Source organism: Sus scrofa, chromosome 3 (assembly GCF_000003025.6).
Source record: "Sus scrofa isolate TJ Tabasco breed Duroc chromosome 3, Sscrofa11.1, whole genome shotgun sequence".
NCBI lineage: Eukaryota > Metazoa > Chordata > Mammalia > Artiodactyla > Suidae > Sus > Sus scrofa.
The window spans coordinates 115733064-115752761 of record NC_010445.4 but is presented as its reverse complement, the minus strand read 5'-3'; the positions used below and the strand labels follow the sequence as shown (position 1 = coordinate 115752761).

The following is a 19698-nucleotide window of genomic DNA, read 5'->3' as shown; positions in this document are numbered from 1 at the left end:
CATATGCAGGTTCATTCTAAAAACTAGGAGCATGTTTCAGAGATTCAACTCTCCTTCCTCCTTTTCCCCTTCTTCTCTACTCCCCTTCCCTCCTTCCCTTCATAGAAGCAAGAAAGTAAACATATGTTTTAGAATGATTTGCAGCAACAAGGGTTGAATGAAAACATATTTTCAGAGTTAACCAGAAAATTAAATTAAATTGCCCATTCCTTGATCCTCAGATTCCCTGAAGTTTCTCTGAGGGTACATGTTGAATCTGTTCCTTGGGAAACACACATCTGGTTCTCACTACTGAGCTTCTCAGCAGGACAGAAAGCTTACCTTTCTGCTCACCTATCTCACAGTTGGGTTTTTGATGTAGATTTGAAAAAAAAAAATGGCTCATGGATTACAAAGGCATGAAACTGATATGGGAAACCCACTGGTACAAAGCAATTTTAACACATGCTCCCCTGGGTTCCCTGGAGCATCATCTACCCAAGGGTGCTGCCTTTTAATAAACATTCACCTTGTGATCCTCAGAGCAGTTAAGAGTTCTGCTACTAAAGAGGTAGAAGTAGTTTCAACAAGAGTCAATCCTGCTGGTTCCCCCCCACCCCATGTGTTCTTTAGAAGGACATGGAACCCCTAAATCAAATTTAAGTGCTTATCACCTTTATTTTCTTAAGTAACCTCTATGTCCTTATGTTTCTGTATTGCTCATTGAGTCCTCTTCCTTGACCAAGACAGCGTCTACCATGTCCCCCAGAATGTCTGATGCTCAGAACCACACCGTGTAAGATCTGATCTGTCCCAGTGGCACAGCACAGCCACTTCCTTCATCCTCAACTCTGCCCTTCTAGCGACAGAGTTGGTTTACTCCAGCATTTTTGACATTCACATCACACTGTGGACTCCCACTGAGCCTGCTGTCAATGAAACCTCTAAAGCTTCATCCCATGTCTTGCAGTTTAGCCACTTCTCCCCCATCTCATGTACAATTTGACTTCTGAACCCAAGTGCAGGACCCTCCATTTATCCCTATTAAATTTCATCTTGTTAGATTCAGGCTATTGTTCCAGCCTGTCAAAATCATTTTAGATCTTGGCCCTGTCGGCTGTCTCCCTCTTTGCTTTATGTCATCTGCAAATTCGATCAGCATACCTTCCATGTTTTCATCTAAGTCATCGATGGAAGGGGTGGGGAGCACAGAGGCAAGGACATGGCCCTCTAGGTCACTGGAGATTGCTCAGCAGGTCGCTGGTGATCAATCAGTCAGCATTCATTGAGTACTATCTTTTATCCTGGTTCCAGTTCACTGAGCTATATTATCATCCAGCCCACATGTCCATCAAGTCCACTGCAGTAGCAGGGGCTACTGTGTCAACCATCTTGCTGATATCCAGACGCACCTTGCAAGAACGTCCTTTTATCTAATAATGTAGGGAGGCTGGGTGCAGAAAATCCATAAGCACCACTGAAAACATTGCTAAATATGCATTTTGTAGAGCTGGGTTTCTCCAAGAAGGTAGTGCCAGACAGAATTCTATCACTCTACTAGAAAATGAGTTCCTTAAAGCTAGGAATGCTTGAATCTTGTTCCCAGCTGTTTCTCCAACACCTGGAGCAGTGGTTAAAGACAGTAGATACTCAAATATCTATTAAACGACTTAACTCATAAACACTGTTTTGGGTTTGCTGCCACCGAACCAATTCAGAAAGCAAAATATCTATAGATTTCTAAAAGAAATAATAAGATAGGATTCTGGATTTACTGTCTGTCACCCAGACCAGGCTGTAGTTGGAAACCCAGAGGCCAAATCAGGCTCAGTGCTTGGTTTTGCAAATAAAGTTTTATCAGAACACACACAAGTGTTCATTCACTAACACATTGTTGATACCTGCTATCATGGCAGAGTGCAAAATTTGTGATGGAAACAGTGTGGTCCACAAAGCTGAAAATACTATCTGGCTTTGTCTTAAAAAAATGTTCTGGTCACTAACCTTAGGAATTAAATCTAAACTCTTGACATCCATGACTCTTCATGATCTGACTTTTTTGCTAATTTTGTTACTGTTCATGACTAATGCTCTGGAAAAATGTTCCCAAATGTATCATGCTTGCTATTTCCACTGCACCTTTTTCCCACTGTTGGATATAATCAGAATATCCTGTCCTCCTATTCAGGACATTTTCAACATTGCACATCTACACATATAAGAACTATATGCAAAACAAACCTAGGTAGGTAGCAAACCTTTGCTAAATATCTACTGTAGACTGAGCACTACATTAGACACTTTTTAATTATCTTCACATAGTCTTGCAAGGTAGATAGTATCTCTTTTTCTGTTGAAAAACAGAAATTACACAACTTACCCAAGGATTCGTAGAGAATAGAGGGTTTGACTGAAGTCTGAGCTAAGGTTTGTCAGAATCCACCTATGATTTGTTTTTGTTCATTCCATGCTCAGAAATAAACAAGTTTATGAAGGGGGAAGTGAGAAACTTCCAATTTTATGAAAATCTTTATTTGGGGATTATATAATCAAATTAATTTTTTTCAGATCTTCCATTGGCGTTTATGTCAGCCAAAGTCAATTTTATTTTGAAAAGCCGTTAACTAGCATGGCTTTCAACAATAAAATCAATTCAGAAACTATTCATTCAGTTAAAAATCTGAGACAGCCATATTAATGTAATTTTATTTGAACCACTATCCTAAGTATGGCTCATTCAGATCCAACCCTAAATCATACTGTGCTCTTCACTCGGACAGCTCCCATCCCATCTGCCAATGCACAGATGGGCTGGTCTGTGCATATAAGCTTCCCTTTATATGCTGTATGTAATGGCAAAAATGACAAACCTTGTGAGTCTGTCAGGGGCCTAGCATGTAGCCCAGTTCCTCCTGACAGTATCTTTGGGCAGGTAAGCAACTGGCATTATCTAATCACAGCTTCTATTTATGTCTCTCCACTTCACATCACTTCTCTAGCCCAGGCTGCTGCTTTCCCTCCACTAATAACTAGATTTGAGCTTTCCCTTAAGATCATATTTCATCAGCTGTTGGCACATCTTTGCTGCTGCTAATGCCACACTGATCTGCTTTGGCAAGTTTCCAGACCTCCTTTTACCACCTTGGGGGACACCTCCTAGCCAGGCTTTTCCCTCTATCCCTGACCCATCCATATGCCCCTTCCCCCCACAAGCTCCAGTGTCAACCCCCTGGCCAGATTTAATTTCTTATCCATGCCTATTCAAGCAGACACAAAAACGAAAATAGTATTTCCCTGGAAAGAGTTTCATTTCCCATGGCCAAACTTAGCACAGCTCTTCCCATCAGGAAGCACTTTCCAGGGTTAGGTTGAATCCCTTGAGTGGACCTAGAGAAACAGTGAGACAGATGTAGAGAAAGGGGGAAAAAGTCTTATGTGAAAGCACGTTTAGGTCTTCTGGGTATTTTGTTCAATAAACACCACAGGGTAATTTGGTATTTATAGAAGGATAAAACCCAACCTTAAAGATGATGGGGCATCAGCAAAATTTAATTACTCCTTTAGGTCTCTGCTGTGCACGAAAGTGTTCACATGACAACTTGGGTGGCTTGTTTTATGTGATATTGCTTCTCTCCTCCCATGAAGGCACTGATGGAGGTGGCTTGTGGATAGTGGGGAGGGCACATCAGGAGTAGAAATCATCCCCAAACTGCACGAGTTCCCAGCAAAAGGGAAACTGCCAAGGGGCTCTAGGGAAGAACTGACCAGGAGGGCTGTTGTGGGTACTGATGCCAGGACAGACCCCTGCAAAGTCCCTAAGTTTCTTAAGAAACAAGCCTGAGGGCTCCTGAGCAGATGATTCCACGACCTGAAGCTCCCATCTCCTAATATTGCAATGTTGTTTGACTTTAAAAGACAGGTGGGGTAGGCAGCATTCTCTCTCCCTCTCCCGAACAGGGAAACACCAGAAGAATACCCATAGATTCTCAAAAACCCTTGGGATCATTTCTGGACTATAAAACTCTTTGGCTGAAGGACTGGAAAAGGTCAGCAGCCTTTGCATGTGCACAGCCTTCAGTCTGAGGTCTCTAGTACCTGACTCTAAGTAGGAGTCCATGAGCAAGGTAGCCTATGACACTGCCATCTGGACAGAGCCTGCTTGAGTCAGTTCCCAAAAACATTCCACACCACATTCACGCTGAATACCTCCTCTGAACAGAATCCTGTGCTTTGTGATGGGTTCACAATGAATCTGATGCTCTCGCTGCTTCCCCAAAATAGAGTTGCAATAATGTGGTTAGAGGGACAGTGGCTTACACTTAAGTTCATAAGTTGATCACAAAATACATCTCTTCAAGGGATGATGAAAATTCTGGACAGTTAATGTGATATTTGAGAATTCAAGTCATAGAGTTAGGAAATCAAGATTTGTAGGCTAGACTATGACATCATCACTCCAGACCACAGTTTCCATGAGTGTGTGAGAAATGGGCGCTAGACGACCGGTTTCCATGAGTGTGTGAGAAATGAGCGCTAGACGACTGGACTCTTCTTCCTATAGCACCTCCCCCCTATAATTGCCTTTCTGCAACCTGACTGCGGAAAAGCACCGCCATGCCTCTAGTGACTAACAGGCTAAAAATGGTCCTTCATTTATATTCTTCTTTGCCCAAGCCTCACTTCAAATGAAACCAACCACTATGAGCTGTTGATCCACCATCTATGCATTTCTTGTGTGTTTCTCCCTCCTCACCATCCCCAAAGCTCTTCCCTGGGAAGGCCAGTTCCTTACCAGTTCAGCTGGTTGAACATGCATTACCTTGCATTCTCCCCAGTCTCCCTACCCAAGTCCTAAAGACACCACCACTTCCAATCTGTATCACAGAAAAACCATGACTTTTATTAAATATAATCCTTACCATGGCATTCCTCTGCTTAAAGTAATTCAAATTCATTTTTTTGGCCACCCACACTACATGTGGAAGTTCTGGGGCCAGGGATCAAACCTGCACCACAGTTGTGACCGGCGCCACTGCTGCAGCAACATTGGATCCTTAACCTGCTGTACCACTAAGGAAGTTCCCAAATTTATTTTTATAGCTGGAAAATAAACTCCAAGTAGTTCATCAGCTCCACTGCTCTCAGTATCCCCAGAATCTAGTTAACTTATATGCAATTTGCACTTTTGGAAGGAGATGGCATATATATATATATTTAATTTTATGGACTATCCCTCACATTTTTTAAGTCGAACTTTGAACTTTGTGATAATTGTAGATTCACACGCAGTTTTGAGAAATACTACGGAGATCCCTTGTACTCTTTATAGTTTCCCCCACTGGTAACACCTTGCAAAACTCTAGTACAGTAAGTATCACAATCAATATACCGACATTAACATAGTCAAGATACGGAAAATTTCTATCAGCACAAGGATCCCTTTTATTGCCCTTTAATTGCCATACCTAACTCCCACTCTCCTCCCCTAACCCTTGTCTCTAATCTCTAGCAACCACTAATCTGTTCTCCATTCTTAAATTTTATAATTTCAAGAGTGTTATATAAATAAAACCATACACTATGAAAACTTTTAGAATTTTTTTTTTGTCATGAAACATAATTCTCTGGAGAGTCATCCTAGGTGTGGCATGTATCAACGGTTTGTTCCTCTTTACTGCTGAGATGTATTCCATGGTATGGATATACCACAATCTTTAAAATCATGCCTTTGGTGAAGGGTATCTGAGTTGTTTTCAAATTTTGGCTATTACAAATAAAACTTCTATGCACATCCATGTATGAATGTTAACATAAATTTAAATTTCTCTGGTATAATTGGGCCCAAGTGCAATTTCTGAGCTGTATGAGAATTGCATGTTTAGTTTTATAAGAAAGTGCCAAACTGTTTTCCTGAGTGGTTGTACTATTTTATATTGACACCAGCAATATATGAGTAAACTGGTTTCTCTACAGCCTCACCAGCATTTGGTGGTGTCACTGTTTTTTACTTTTAATTTTAGCTATTCTAATAGGTATGCAATTATATCTCACTGTGGTTTTACTTTGCATTTCCCAATGGCAAATGTTGGTGAACATCTTTTCCTATGCTTGTTATTTTATATCCTCTTTGATAAAATATCTGTTCATGTCTTTTGCTTATATCTTTGTTGGTTTTTTTAACTGATGAGTTGTGAGAGTTTTTTTATATACTAAATAACAAATCTTTGTAAGATATGTGGTTTGCAAATATTTTTCCCCAGACTGTAGCTTATCTTTTAATCCTGTTAATAGAGATTTTTTTTTTAACCAAACCAAAAAAAAAAATTCATTTTGCTGAAGTCTAATTAATCAATTTTTCCTTTTAGAGATTGTGACTTAGGGGTCAAGTCTAAGAGTTCTTTGCCTAGCCCTAAATTTCAAAAACTGTCTATTTTTTTTCCCTAAAAGTTCTACAGCTTAACATTTTACATTGAAGTTCATGATCCATTTTGAGTTAACTTTTTATTAGATGTGAGATTTAGATCAAAGGTCTTTTACTCTTTTTCCTTCCTCTTGCCCTCACTCCTTTTCTTTTTCCTGCCAATGAATGCCCACTTGCTCCAGTGCCATTTGTTGAAAAGGCTTAGGAGCTCCTTTTCAAGTGGCAGCCTCTACATTTGGTCTTCTTGCTTGGGTCTCTGTCACTTGAGACCTCTGTTCTCTGGCTTTCATGATACCTTGCCCCCTCCCTTACCATCCAGACTTCCAAAAGGCTTAACTGTGACCTTCTACCAAGGCCACCGTGTCTGGAGCTTCCCAGCTGCTCAGTACTTCTTCAAGGAGAAGGTAAGTACACCCATAGGGGCAGGACTTTGAATCTTAAAAAGTCCTCAAGAATTCTAATAAGAACCACCCTCTGTACAGCTCTGCCTGATTGCCTTGCCTTCTCTCCCATCCCCACCCTCCTTCAACAAGCCTGATCTCAAAAAACTAAAGAAAGACCACCTTTGCTTAGATATGACAACTCGCTTGTAGAAACAGGACTTTTAATCTAACATTTTGGATTTCCCTGAACTTGATTCCCCAATTTCACAGCACATCACACTGTGTCCTGGTTCCTTGTTTCCTACTGTATTTTATGGCTACCCTTTTGAAAGAATTTGTCATGCTCAGTTATCTGGCCCAAGTATTAGACAAAGACTTGTTTATGTGTTAATGGAAGAGATGATAGGAAACCATATAAGCACTCCTCTGCCTTTATCACGTCCTAATGTATCATATGTGTCACAGCTGTACTCGTTCAGACTACAAACCCTGATTTAAAATCATCTAAATATATATGCGTGTGTGGTAACATTTCCACATGAGCGTGTCAAGGGCCGTTCCTTCCCTGCTGCATTCTTGAGGGAAACGGTTTAAGCTGAGAGAACATGTGGAGACAAGGTGATTATTCAGACCATCCTCTGGGATTTCTTGGTCTGCCCATAGCACAATTCAGTCCCTTAGGCAGTAAAATCATAGCCTCTGAGGTCAATTCTGAATCGGTCTATGACTGTTTCTTTTTTTTTTTTTTTCTTCAGTAAATCCTGGATGTGGTAGAGCATAGAGCTGAGAAGGTTCTTTATCCATGGGTCCATTTTAATGGGCCCTGATATTTTTGTCCCTGTCCATTCTGGTTCAATGTCACTGTCATCAATGAATTTGATCATACTTTGCCTAAAGCACTTTAAGCAAATTGGACATTATTTTAATCCTAAAAAGCTGACAAATGAAATGTTTAAAAATAGGATGGTGCTGATTCTGAGAATGTAACTGGAGTAGATGTATGAAGAGTGGAATGGTCTCTGTCGAGCTTTTTTTTAAGGCTCTTCCATGACCTTAACCATTCTATATCTATTAAGAGGTGCTGTCCCCCCTTTTTTCAAGCTCCTCCAACACTGTTTCAGTGCAGCTTTGGGGAAGATTCTGTCATAGGCACTAGATGGGTGGAGGAGGGAGGCACATATACAAGATAGTTCCCACTCTTAACTTTGCAAACTCTTAAGAGTCTTACCTTCCTTCAGTACTTTTCCTAGGAAGTCTTGCCTGACCACTATCACACATAAGCTTTTCTTCTTCAAGTCCTTCATAAATTTGTACCCATAACAATCAGCTAGCTTATGCAAAGACTTTTCTTTTGTGCAATGTTTGTGTAGCAGTAGTGAAACTTTGTATTGCTATTCAGCATCCCAAGTGGGATTTTCATCTCTATCCTTTGCCCCACCCCCAGCCCCCACCAATCAAAAAGTCTCCATCAGTAGCGGGCCATTTTAGCTCCCCTAAAATTGACCATGAAAGTGAGGCATACAGTTTTGTATCAATTGACTATCTGGTCAAACTTTTTGTTAGTTTATTTAGTTTTCTTAATTTATTATGTATTACTGGAAGTTAAACTGCTTTGTCTACAAGGCTGGCTGGAAGCTCCCAACAAAATAGAAGCTCAGAGGCAAAGCAAGAGTCCCTCACAGTACATGCCTTGGTCACATCAGCCTCACAGCTTTCAAGATTACATGACTTAACTTAAAAATATTTAGCAATCTCCCTTGCCTTTAATTGCACCTTCTGGCACCTGCTAAGGAATCTTCTAGAGTCACTTTTTTTTCAATATTGCATTTACTATAATCTTGTAAAGGTATTAAAAGCAATCATTAGGGGTCCAAATTTATATTCACACCAATAGAGTATAATGCTACCAATGCAAAATTTTTAACTGAGGTGTAAATCAGAGAAAACTTCACCTCCAGTATAGAACTAAGTTTTAATTTATTTAGGAAAGAAAAAACGTCATCATAACTTACCCCTTTTCTTGCCTATTAGAGAGTTTCTCCTGACAGAGTAAGATGCACCCCAGCCTCCAAACTGTTAAAATATAAAGGCAAAACATGAGTCTTGGAATCAAGAAATAACTGTATAATATTTGTTATTTTGGCTTCCTGGTGATGCTCCAGACTATCTGCCCTTGCAAACAGTCTCATCCTTATTTACATAGAAAATATTTAGATTTAAAAATTATTTAGATGGGAAAAACTTAAGTAAAACACCTTCAATAACCATGCCAAGAAATCTTTTCCTCTGTTCCAGGGCCCATTTCTATTTTTCTTGGCTACTTCTAAATTTTGCCATATTTTGAAATTATAGGAAACAGTGTAGTAGCAGTAAGTTTGGAGAGTTAAAAATCAAACGTCAGTTTGTACAGGATATGCACCTCTCATCAACTCAGTGTATTTATTCCTTTCTCAGGGCTTCCGCTTCCACAAGTATAAAAAACCTACCAGGAAGGGGCACTGTGAGTTTTGTAAAAGATCTGGTATAGGACAGAGCTCGAACCATAATAGGTGTTTGATAAATGGTAGTTCATGATATTTTCCCTCTCACACATTTTTTTTTTTTTTTGGTCTTTTTTGCCATTTCTTGGGCCACTCCCACGGCATATGGAGGTTCCCAGGCTAGGGGTCGAATCAGAGCTGTAGCTGCCAAGCCTATGCCAGAGCCACAGCAACACGGAATCCAAGCCGCGTCTGCAACCTACACCACAGCTCACAGCAACGTCGGATGGTTAACCCACTGAGCAAGGGCAGGGACCGAACCCGCAACCTCATGGTTCCTAGTAGGATTCGTTAACCACTGCGCCACGACAGGAACTCCCCAACATTCTTTTTTTATCACTAGAATCTCATATAAGAATACTAATGTGGCACAATAGCCAACATACCTAAGTTAAAGAAAACACCTTTTTGAACATTTACTTGGCTGAGTGATAGAATTAAGTGTGGATGATCTCTGGTCTATGTAAAGCCTCACCAACAAATCCTATTGAGGGACATACTTCTTCATGTGTTCATAGCATTTATTTGCAGTCCCACAGCCATCCAGGTCCCCTGGAGAGATAAGACTAGTTAACAGTCCCCAAAGAAGGAGTTCCTGTGTGGCTTTAGCAGTAATGAACCCAACTAGTATCCATGAGATTGGGAGTTTGATCCCTGACCGTGTTCAGTAAGTTACGGATCCGGTGATGCCATAAGCTATGATGTAGGTTGAAGACACAACTTGGATCCTCCGTTTCCGTGGCTGTGGCGTAGGCCAGCAGCTGTAGCTCCAATTCGACCCCTAGCCTGGGAATTTCCATATGCCTCACCTGCGCTAATGGAGCGGGGGAAACAGTCCCCAGAGGAGGACAAGAACCTGCATACAAGCTGTTGTCCTAATACTGCCTCTCCTTACCCTGCACCTCTCCAGTCAGTAGACATTTATTTCTAGGGGGCAGCAGTGGTCACAAAATAGAGGACTGAATTTAACAGAGGAGTCAAAGCAAGCATAGAAAGAGCATACCTACAAAAGCCCACCTACATTTGCACTAAAATTTCTTTTCCCTCTTATGTTAAAGGAGTTGACCCTATTCCTGCCTAAAGCCACTTTCTCCAACTCTATTTTCATTTTTTCTTACAGTGCCCATCTCTCAGCTTCTGTTATCCCCATGTATGATTCTGCATGGTGTCTGCATTTTCCTCAAGAGCCTTTAACATCTGAATCTTAATAATTTTAAGTTCCCATCTGATAAAGCCAACATCTCTGTCATATCTGAATCTGGTTGTGAAAACGCTCTCTTCAGAGAGTGTGTCATTTTGCCTTCTGACCTGACTTGTGAATTTGGGTTGAAAGCCAGAGTTGTTGAGGGTAATAGGCACAGCAGTAAATAGGCTTTTGTGCCAGGATTATGATAATCTGTTTAGGAGTTAGGCTGTGATTAATATTTGTTGTCCCTGGAGACAACTGCTGCTTCAAATTCCTCCCATAAGATTGTTTTCTCCTCCCTCTCAGCTTTGGGGCTTCCTGTGTATTCCTCAGTCTGTGTCCTGCAGCTTTTTCACCTGTAACCCATGTCATTATGACCTGAAGCTCCCTCACCTGGTGTGTGGTGGTGAGGTGTGGGGGAGGGGAATAGTCTATAACCTTCTAATTGAGCCTCAGTCTTTCATGGACCTGTGTCCAGGGGTGAGACCTTCTGGGGTGCCTGTCTGTCCTCCAGGGGTAGAGCTTTCCCCACCGACCCTTAGTCTCTTTCCCAGGGACAACATTCTCACTCAGCCTAATTCCATGAAGCCGTTTCCCCTACTGACCAGGCTCTTCTCCGTCTCTTAGGCAAGACAGGAAGGCTGAGGCAGGAGGCTATGAGGCAGTAAGGCCGAGTTCCCTTCCCAGAGCTGGAATAAAGTTTTGGAATTGCCTTCTGGCAACGTCCTTCACCCAGGAGATTAGTCCTTTGCTTGGGACAAAGGTCTGGGGGACATGACTATCCCTGCTCTGCCAAGACGATGTAAGGAGCTTTCTCAGCTCCTTCCCGTGGGAAAGTGGTGGGGCTCCTGAAGGAAAACCCTGGGAAACTATGAGGAGCTTCTCACTCTCATGCCAACCAGATTTGGACTCGAGTCGTTTGTCAAAATTAACCGCTAAGGTGTTCCTACCAGCTTAAGGTCCCAGCAGCTTCCGCCCCAGGTAAGCAGATCTTGGGTGATGTATCTCCTCCTCCTGCACTTCACCACTTCACGCTCCAGAGGTCAGGGCGGTGGTTTTCCCTGCAAGGCTAAGTCTGATTGGTCCTTGCCCCGCAACTTTAAGCCTCTGATTGGTCCAAGCAAGTCAGCTGATTTTCAGCTTGCGCAGCTTCTTCTCGTTATGACAGGTGTAATGCCTTCAAAGCTCTTAACATATCAAAGCTGAGACCAGGAATTCATGCTCCTGTGTTTCGAATCTTGTCCATCTTGCCTCCTCGGGTAACTTACCCCAAACTCCTGGTTTCCAGTCTTGGCCGTGCATTGGAATCACCTGAAAAGCTTTCAAAAGCACTGTTTCCTGGGCTTCACCCCATGGAGGGTCTGATTTAATTAGTCTGGGGCGGAGAACAATTGCCCAAATGATCATACACTTTCCACATCAGAGTTATTTTTTCAAAAACCTAAAGCTGGTCACATCAGTCCATCTGCTTAAAACACTCCAGTGACTGCACATTAGATTGTTCTCTTGAAAAAAAAAAAAAAAAGATTTCTTATGTAGCTTATAAGTAGTCTGTAGTCTGTAGTCTGTAGTCTGTAGTCTGTAGTCTGGTGCCTGCCTAACTCACCCTTCCCTCTGCACATGAGTTTCCCATATTGGTCCTCTTTTATTTCCTCATATGCCCTCTGTTTCCTCTCACTACATTCATTCATTCATTCCATAAATATTGCTGAGCACCTACAGTGGCCTAGGCACTGATGGAAATATAGAATATATAGCAAAAACCAAAAAACAAACAAAAAACAAAAATCAAAAAATGCCTAGTGCCTGAGACTATGGAGCTTAGGTTTCTGTCGCTGGGAAGATAGACAGTAAACAAACAACGTCTCTCGAGACCTAAAATTAAAAATGTTACTGTTAAGTTTATGCACAGTGTTGGACAGCACATCTCTAGAATTTATTTATCTTACATAACTGCAACTTTATTCCCATGAATAGTAACGTGCCATTTCTGCCTTCCTCCAGGCCCTGGCAACCACTGTTCTCCTGTCTGTTTCTGAGTTTGACTATTTTAGACACCTCATATGAATGAAATCATGCAGTATTTTTGCTCTGTGACTGGCTTATTTCATTTAGCCTAATGTCTTACAGGTTCATCTTTATTGTCACATATGGCAGGATTTCCTTCTTTTTAAAACTGAGTGATAGTCCATTGTTGTATATACCACATTTTTAATCCATTTATCTGTTTGTAGACATATTGGTTGTTTCCAAATCTTGGCTCTTTTGGATAATGTTGCAATGAACATGAGAGTGCAGGGAGCTATTGGAGATCATGATTTTAATTATTTTGGATATACAGCCAGAAGTGGGATTGCTAGGTGGTATGGTAGCTCTACTTTTAGTTTTTGGAGAAATCTCCATGCTGTTTTCCATGGTGGATTCACCAACTCACATCCCACCAGGTGTACAAGGGTTCTGTTATCTCCACCTCCTCACTAACACTTAGAGCAACAACTCTTGTTGTTTTCATAATAGCCATTTCTCACAGGTGTAAGGTAATTTCTTATTGTGGTTTTGATTTCTGTTCTGTGATTATTAGTGATATTGAGCATCTTTTCATGTATCTGCTGATCATTTGTATGTTTTCTTTGAAGGAGTGTTTGTTTAAGTCTTTTGCCCATTTTCCTATTTTATTTTATTTTTTTGTTTTTTTTCTCTAATGAGCTGTAGGAATCCCTTACATATTTTGGACATCAGCTCCTTATCAGATATATGGCTTGCAAGCAGTTTCCTTCTGCTGTAGGTTGCTTTTTCACTCTGCTGATTGTTCCTTTTTTGTGTGCAGCAGCCTTTTAGTTTGATGTATCCTCACCTATTTATGTTGGCTTTTGTTGCTTGTGCTTTTGGTGTCATATCCAAAAAACTATTGCCAAGACCAATGTCATGAAGCTTTATAAAATGAGATAAGAAAATAGAGAATGGTGAAGGAAGTGGTGCTATTTTAAATAGGAAGAATAGGGAAGGCTTTTCTAATATGGTGGCATATTAGAAGGAGAAGTCTATTTGAATGAGAAGAAAGATGCTCAGATGTTAGGGAATGAGTATGCAAATCAGAGGGAACAGCAAGCACAAAGGCCCAGCAAGGAGAACAGAGTAGTACAGCAAAAGGGATGTGGTTTAGAGAAGTGAAATTGGAAATCACAGAGAGATTGTCAGGGAGACAGAATCACAGCAGGACTTGTAGGCAATGAGGAGGGTTTGGGATTTTATTCTGGGTGAGAGGGAGATGATAGTCATTGGATGTTTTATTTAACCCCTTTCTTTTTGTTTGTTTTTTAGAGCCTCAGGTGTGACATATGGAAGTTCCCTGCCTAGGGGTTGAATCTGAGCCACAGCTGCTGGCCTATGCCATAGCCGAAGCAACGCCTGATCCAAGCCACATCTGCAACCTACACCACAGCTCATGGCAATGCCAGATCCTTGACCCACTGAGCAAGGCCAGGGATCTAACCCATATCCTCATGGATACTAGTCGGATTCATTTCCACTGTACCACAAGGGGAACTCTCCATTGGATGGTTTTGAGCGAAACAGTGACATGGTCTGAATTAGGTTTTTAAAAGATTACTCTGGCTACTGTGTGCTTAATAGGTATAAGACTATAACAGGGCAAGAACATAAGAATAAGGTTAAATACTCATAATACTCTAGGTGAAAGCCGATAATGTCTTGAATTAAGTTGGTAGAAGAGAAGGTGGTGCAACGTGGCCAGATTCTAAATATATTTGAAAGTAAAGCAGAGACAATGCACTTGATGTAACAGTTGAGTCAAAAAAGAGGTATTGTAAGTTATTCTGTGTTGAGAACTAAGCAACAGCATGAATGAAGTTAATATTTGCTGAGGGGAGAGCAGGAAAATAGTCTTTTTGGATAAGACTAAGAGTTAAGATTTGTACAGGGTATGTTTGAGATATCTAATAAACTTCAAATGAGCAATTTCAAGAACATAGTGAGACTTATGAATCTAGAATTCAGAAGCGAAATCTAGTCAGAGGTAAGGAAAATGTTTTATAGTATTTATAGTCATGGTATATGACATGAGGTCAACTTGGAAGTGAGCGTAGACAGAAAACTGAAGAAGTACCAGGTCTAAATCCTGGTGCACTCTAAAATGTTGTGGGGAGAAGATGAGCTGTGTAAAGAAAAGGACACAGAGGAGTTCCCTGGTGCTCAGTGAATTCCCTGATGTTGTCACTGCAGTGGCTCTGATTACTGGTGTGGCTTGGATTGATGCCTAGCCAGCATGCCATGACCACAGCTGGAAGGAAGGAAGGAAGGAAGGAGGGAGGGAGGAAGGAGGGAGGGAGGGAGTGAGGGAGGGAGGAAGGAAGGGAAAGGGAAAGAAAGGAGGAAGGGAGTAAGGAAAGAAACAGAAAGAAGAAAGAAAGAGACACAAAAAGTAGCAACTGGATTAAATCTACTAGAAGTAGATATTAAAGACTGTTAGGACCTGACACCAAGTGGAGTCAAGGAGAAAAGAAATAACAAGGTCAAATGCTTTACATGCATCAAATAATAAAGGGCAGAGAAATGATAATTGAATCTACCAATATGGAGGGTAGTAATGACCTTCATGAGAGCAGTATTAGCAGAGTGGAAGGGATAACAGGTGGGATTAAAAGACAAAGAGGAGTACTTCCTTTGCTCAGGGTAGTTTGTGTCAGACTAACCCATTCCTGGGCAATAAGTACAAGCTGTCTATAAAATATAAAGTACTTGAAAGTAAAGGAGCGAAGCCCTAAATCTGTTTTTTTTTTTCCCTTCCCACAAACAAAATGCAAAAAAAAAAAAAAAAAAAAAAAAAACAAACTAAGACAAAACTAAGACAGGAATAGAGAAAGAATTGATAAAATATTTTTAAGAGACACACCAAGCAATTACAAACAAAACGATGTTATAAAGATCTTGATTCAAACTGCTGAAAAATGACAAGAAAATAAGGAAATTTTAAGCAGAGATAGTTAATGATATTAAAATCTTAATTATTCTCATGTGTAATTATGGCAATTCAATTACATTTAAAAATGCCATTATCTTTTAGAAGTCCTAAAATATTTATGAATTAAATGATCTAATATAGTGTCTAATATTTGCTTCAAGTTAAAATAAAGCAATATGCGGATATAGTTAAAACATGACTGGTCATGAGTTGAGGTTGGATGATGGGCACCTAGTCTTTATTATACTATTCTGTTGTTTTATATGTTTGTGTTTTATAATAAAAATTAATTTGAAAAATGAAGACAAACCAAAAGCCAATCTAGAAAGCAAAAGAATTAGTAAAATCATATTTTACGTGGCCCAAAAATATTCACTATTATCTGCTTAAAAAGAAACAGTTCCTTCAATGCTTTAAAGTAGTTGCCTTATAAATCATTCAATATTAAACAAAGGTTGGGGGGAAGGGGATAAATAAATGTGAATTATGGGAGCCTCCACGAATTGGAAATTGAACATAAATGAAGTATAACTGCCTCTGAAATGATAATTCTAGTTTATGGTAAAGTGGGATTGGATTAACAAACAGCACCTCAGGATCAGAACTATTTTGCAAAGCAAAGTACACCAGCAAACAAATATATGAAAGATGTTTACCCTTTAGGAGAAGACAGGCATAGGTAATTGCGACCCATCTCTAAGCCCTTTTGTAAACAGTGATACTATATTTTCACTACTTCTGAGATTGTGGTCTAAACATCTGACATCTTTAATGTCTTTCAAAGATATTAAACATTGCGGGCGTGTGAGAAAGGACATACATCATGTCTGATTTGCCGGCACTGCTGGCAAATGTGCATTTGTGTGCAGCTATCTCTAATAAACTGCTGGCTTCCTGGTTGTTATATGGCTCCCCCACTTTGAATAATTTATTGTCCCCCACATTATTGGCACCACTTCTGAAAGATGTGAGTGGAAAGGGGATTCTAATATATCAACGTTAAAAAATGTCAGAGAAAACTCTAAATTGGTATGTTATTGTACACCGCTTCTACTCATTAGGAAGGAAACTTATGAACCCAAAGTAAAAATGTCTCCCAGATTTACTCAGGGAAACAAAGAGGAGCAATGGTCATGGGCTTGTCCATTGACCACCATTCTGGGAGCCTTCCACCCAGTGTAACTCAGAGAGAGTTAGAGCTGTTGAAATTGAGACTGGCTAATTAGGGGAAGTGAGATCCCTGACACTGTTTGTCGATGACCCCCTGGGAAGATGCTATAGACCACTGGTTTTTCACCCTTATAAGGGTTTTAAAGCCGTTAGAAGTACAATAGAGCCACGAAGCTCCTCTTGAAATATATAACAAAATATCACATAACATATTAGGGGCTCATAACCCTATGTGCCCCATCAATGATTCAGAATAAGTTTCTCCCTGTATCTGTCTGCCAGGGTCTCTGTCTGTTCTAAGATTCTGTTCTTCTTTAGGGAGGATGTTTTAAATAAGGAAGGAGTAAAAGGGATTTTAAATTATTTCTATCCAGGCCTCTCGAGTTATTTCTAAATTGGCAAATGGCTTTGATTTATCGCTAATGAAACAATCATACAGTTGGCCCTTGAATAACACGGGTTTGAACCGTGTGGATCCACTAACATGTGATTTTTTTTGTTTTTAATAGTAAGCACCACAGTACTACACTATCTGTGGTTGGTCGAATCTGCAGATGTGGAACTGTAGATATAGAGGAATTCCATAGGGAGGCCATGACTACAAGCTACGTGTGGATTTTCACTGCCCAGCAGGATCATCACTCCTAGCCTCCCCGATGTTCAGAAGTCAGCTGTATATGATTTTGGCTTGGTTTTCATGAGATCCGGCAACGGAGACAAACCCACAAACAACACCTTTCTCCCTATGTCATGAACACCCCATGCTAATGCTCTTTCTGGCACATGCACTCGACTTGCTGTCCCACTTGTGCGAATTCAATGTCCTTCACATGTCCTCTGAGTTTCTTCCCTCGCTAAGCCTTACCTCCCATCATCCAAACTTCTGCAAATAGAGCCTGGTGCAGCATTTCATACATAATCATGTTCTGTCACACGCTCTTAGTTTCTCTTCCTTGTACGTTGTCTCATTTCTGAGAACAGACCGTAATAGTCCAGATCTTAAGTACCTAGTCATATTTTCTTCTAACTGTCCCTTTTTGCCAAAACACACATTAAGCTAACAAATACCTACTGACTAAAATTTAGTTTTTGGCTTCTATGGTATTTTCACCACATCTTTGAGAAACAGTAAGATCTCCATGAGGGTAATTTAAGGGACGATCTTGAAAGATAGCCAAGTGAGGAGCAAGCATTGTTCAAGGTGTAAGAATCAATGCAAGTGTAGAGTATTATATTTGAAAAGCATAATAATTAAGGGAAATTACAAGACTAAAGACTTGAATAAAAATGATGAGAGAAAATAAACACATTTTTCAAAGGTTTGTGACTTATTTTTAATCATTTTTTTTTTTAAAGCTGAAAAGAGGTGTCTTACAAAAATTATTTTAAAAATCTCTTGAACTTGTCTGGCTCAAGGAATCACTTGAAAAACCTAGGGCTTGTGTTAAATTCCCTGTGGTTGCCATTACCCAGTACCCACCCAGCCTCACTTGAATGGCCTATTGTCACCTGAGAAGCAAGGTTTTCCTTTCCTTAGTTAGGCATACTCTCAGTTGCTGTTGTATTAAACAAGGGGTCAGCACCACTGGAGAATAGCCAGTCAGTTGTGAATTCTCGGCCTCAGTGTCTAATTAGAGGTAGTATGTGGAATGCCTTCCTTAATTACTTTGGAGTCATTGGGGTATTTCATCAGTCTCAGTTTTTATCTTGTAACTTCATTCATAAAATATGTTCCTTATCAATTAGTCCTGCCGGAAACAGATCACTGGCCCTCTGCATCCTGCTCTCTGTGTGATCTCTCAGCCCCGAAGGAGGAGGTCAGAATTCCTCTACATAATAACACTTTCAACTCTATTACCACACTCAGAGCACCACGAAGGGAAGGGGGGGGGAAAGCAAGATATTAGGTTGCTTACAATATAAAATCACGTTCCCACATTTTGCCATTTTGCCGGCAATATGAGGTAAAATTGCTGTCTTTAAAGAAGTTAAACAACGAATGCTATTTTTACAAAATTGGATCATAGGTTCAGTCTGTTCTTCTGGGACCCATAGAAGCGCCCCCAAGATATTTTTAAAAGAGAAATGGTAATATTCTTTTTGATCATGAATTTCTGTCAATAGAGAGTCAGAAGAGAGAGACACAGGTCATGCTAAAGAGAAAGATGGTTTCAGAGCAGAGGAACACTAGAGCCAAGCTATGACCATGACTAAAGAACATGAAGGCAGGAAGGCACTGTCCCAGAGACACAGGTGGGCATTTGCAGGGCCATCCACTGTGCAGAGTCCTCTCCCAGTGAGTCAGGCAGCCAGGCCCCAGTGCAGGTCACCATGTAGGCCTGAGGTCTTTAAACATTTAAATCCTGCAGCAAACTTTCTGTCATGCTAATTCCACCCTCACAAAGAAATGTGGGATTACTAATTTGGCGTCTAAAAGGCAATAGGAGGGCAGGTGAAAATACTTAAGGCCACATAAAGCCTCCTCTCAGGAGTGGCACAATGATAGTCATTTTCACCCCATTCTCTTGGTTAAAGCAAGTCAAATAATCAAAGGCAGTACCAAGGGGAAGTGAAATAGACTCTGCTCTTTTAGGAAGAGGCATTGCAAAGCTACATGGCAAAGGAGTTTTATAGGGAGAAACATAGTGTCAATAATGCCATTTACCACATGTGGCCAACTGCACAGATACAGAAACCCCAGGGGCCTCAGTAGCAGTAGTGCTATTTTTGAACCTTTATGCTAGTATCATGATTATGTTGACTCAGCCACAAACTTGCATATATTCTGGGTCTCCTAGGTCAAATTTCCAAAAGACAAAATCAGACTGGATCAGCCTGGCTTATCGGTCCTTCCTCAAGGGTCGGGGAGTTCCCTGGTTCAGTCAGGGGCACATCAGGGGCACATTCTCTTGAAAGAGGATGTGAGCTGAGAGACATTGATAACAGTCATACCCAGATAGTTTTCTTTTAGTTGTCATCTTTTCCTCTTGGCAGTTCTCTTGGTTTCTCATCATTTGTCTTTTCTTGGGGGAAACTTC

At 40.6% G+C, this 19698-nt stretch overlaps 1 long non-coding RNA gene across 3 annotated transcripts in view; it reads right to left on the bottom strand.

Moving 5' to 3' along the window:
- LOC102165887 overlaps positions 1 to 19698 on the bottom strand; it is a 592639-nt gene that overhangs the window by 540161 nt on the left and 32780 nt on the right. For all 3 annotated transcript variants that reach the window (XR_002342827.1, XR_002342826.1, XR_002342825.1), the window contains exons 3-4: positions 11460 to 12014; positions 8796 to 8856 (exon numbers count right to left, since the gene is read on the bottom strand). This is a non-coding gene — a long non-coding RNA (uncharacterized LOC102165887). The remainder of the gene's footprint in view (positions 1 to 8795; positions 8857 to 11459; positions 12015 to 19698) is intronic.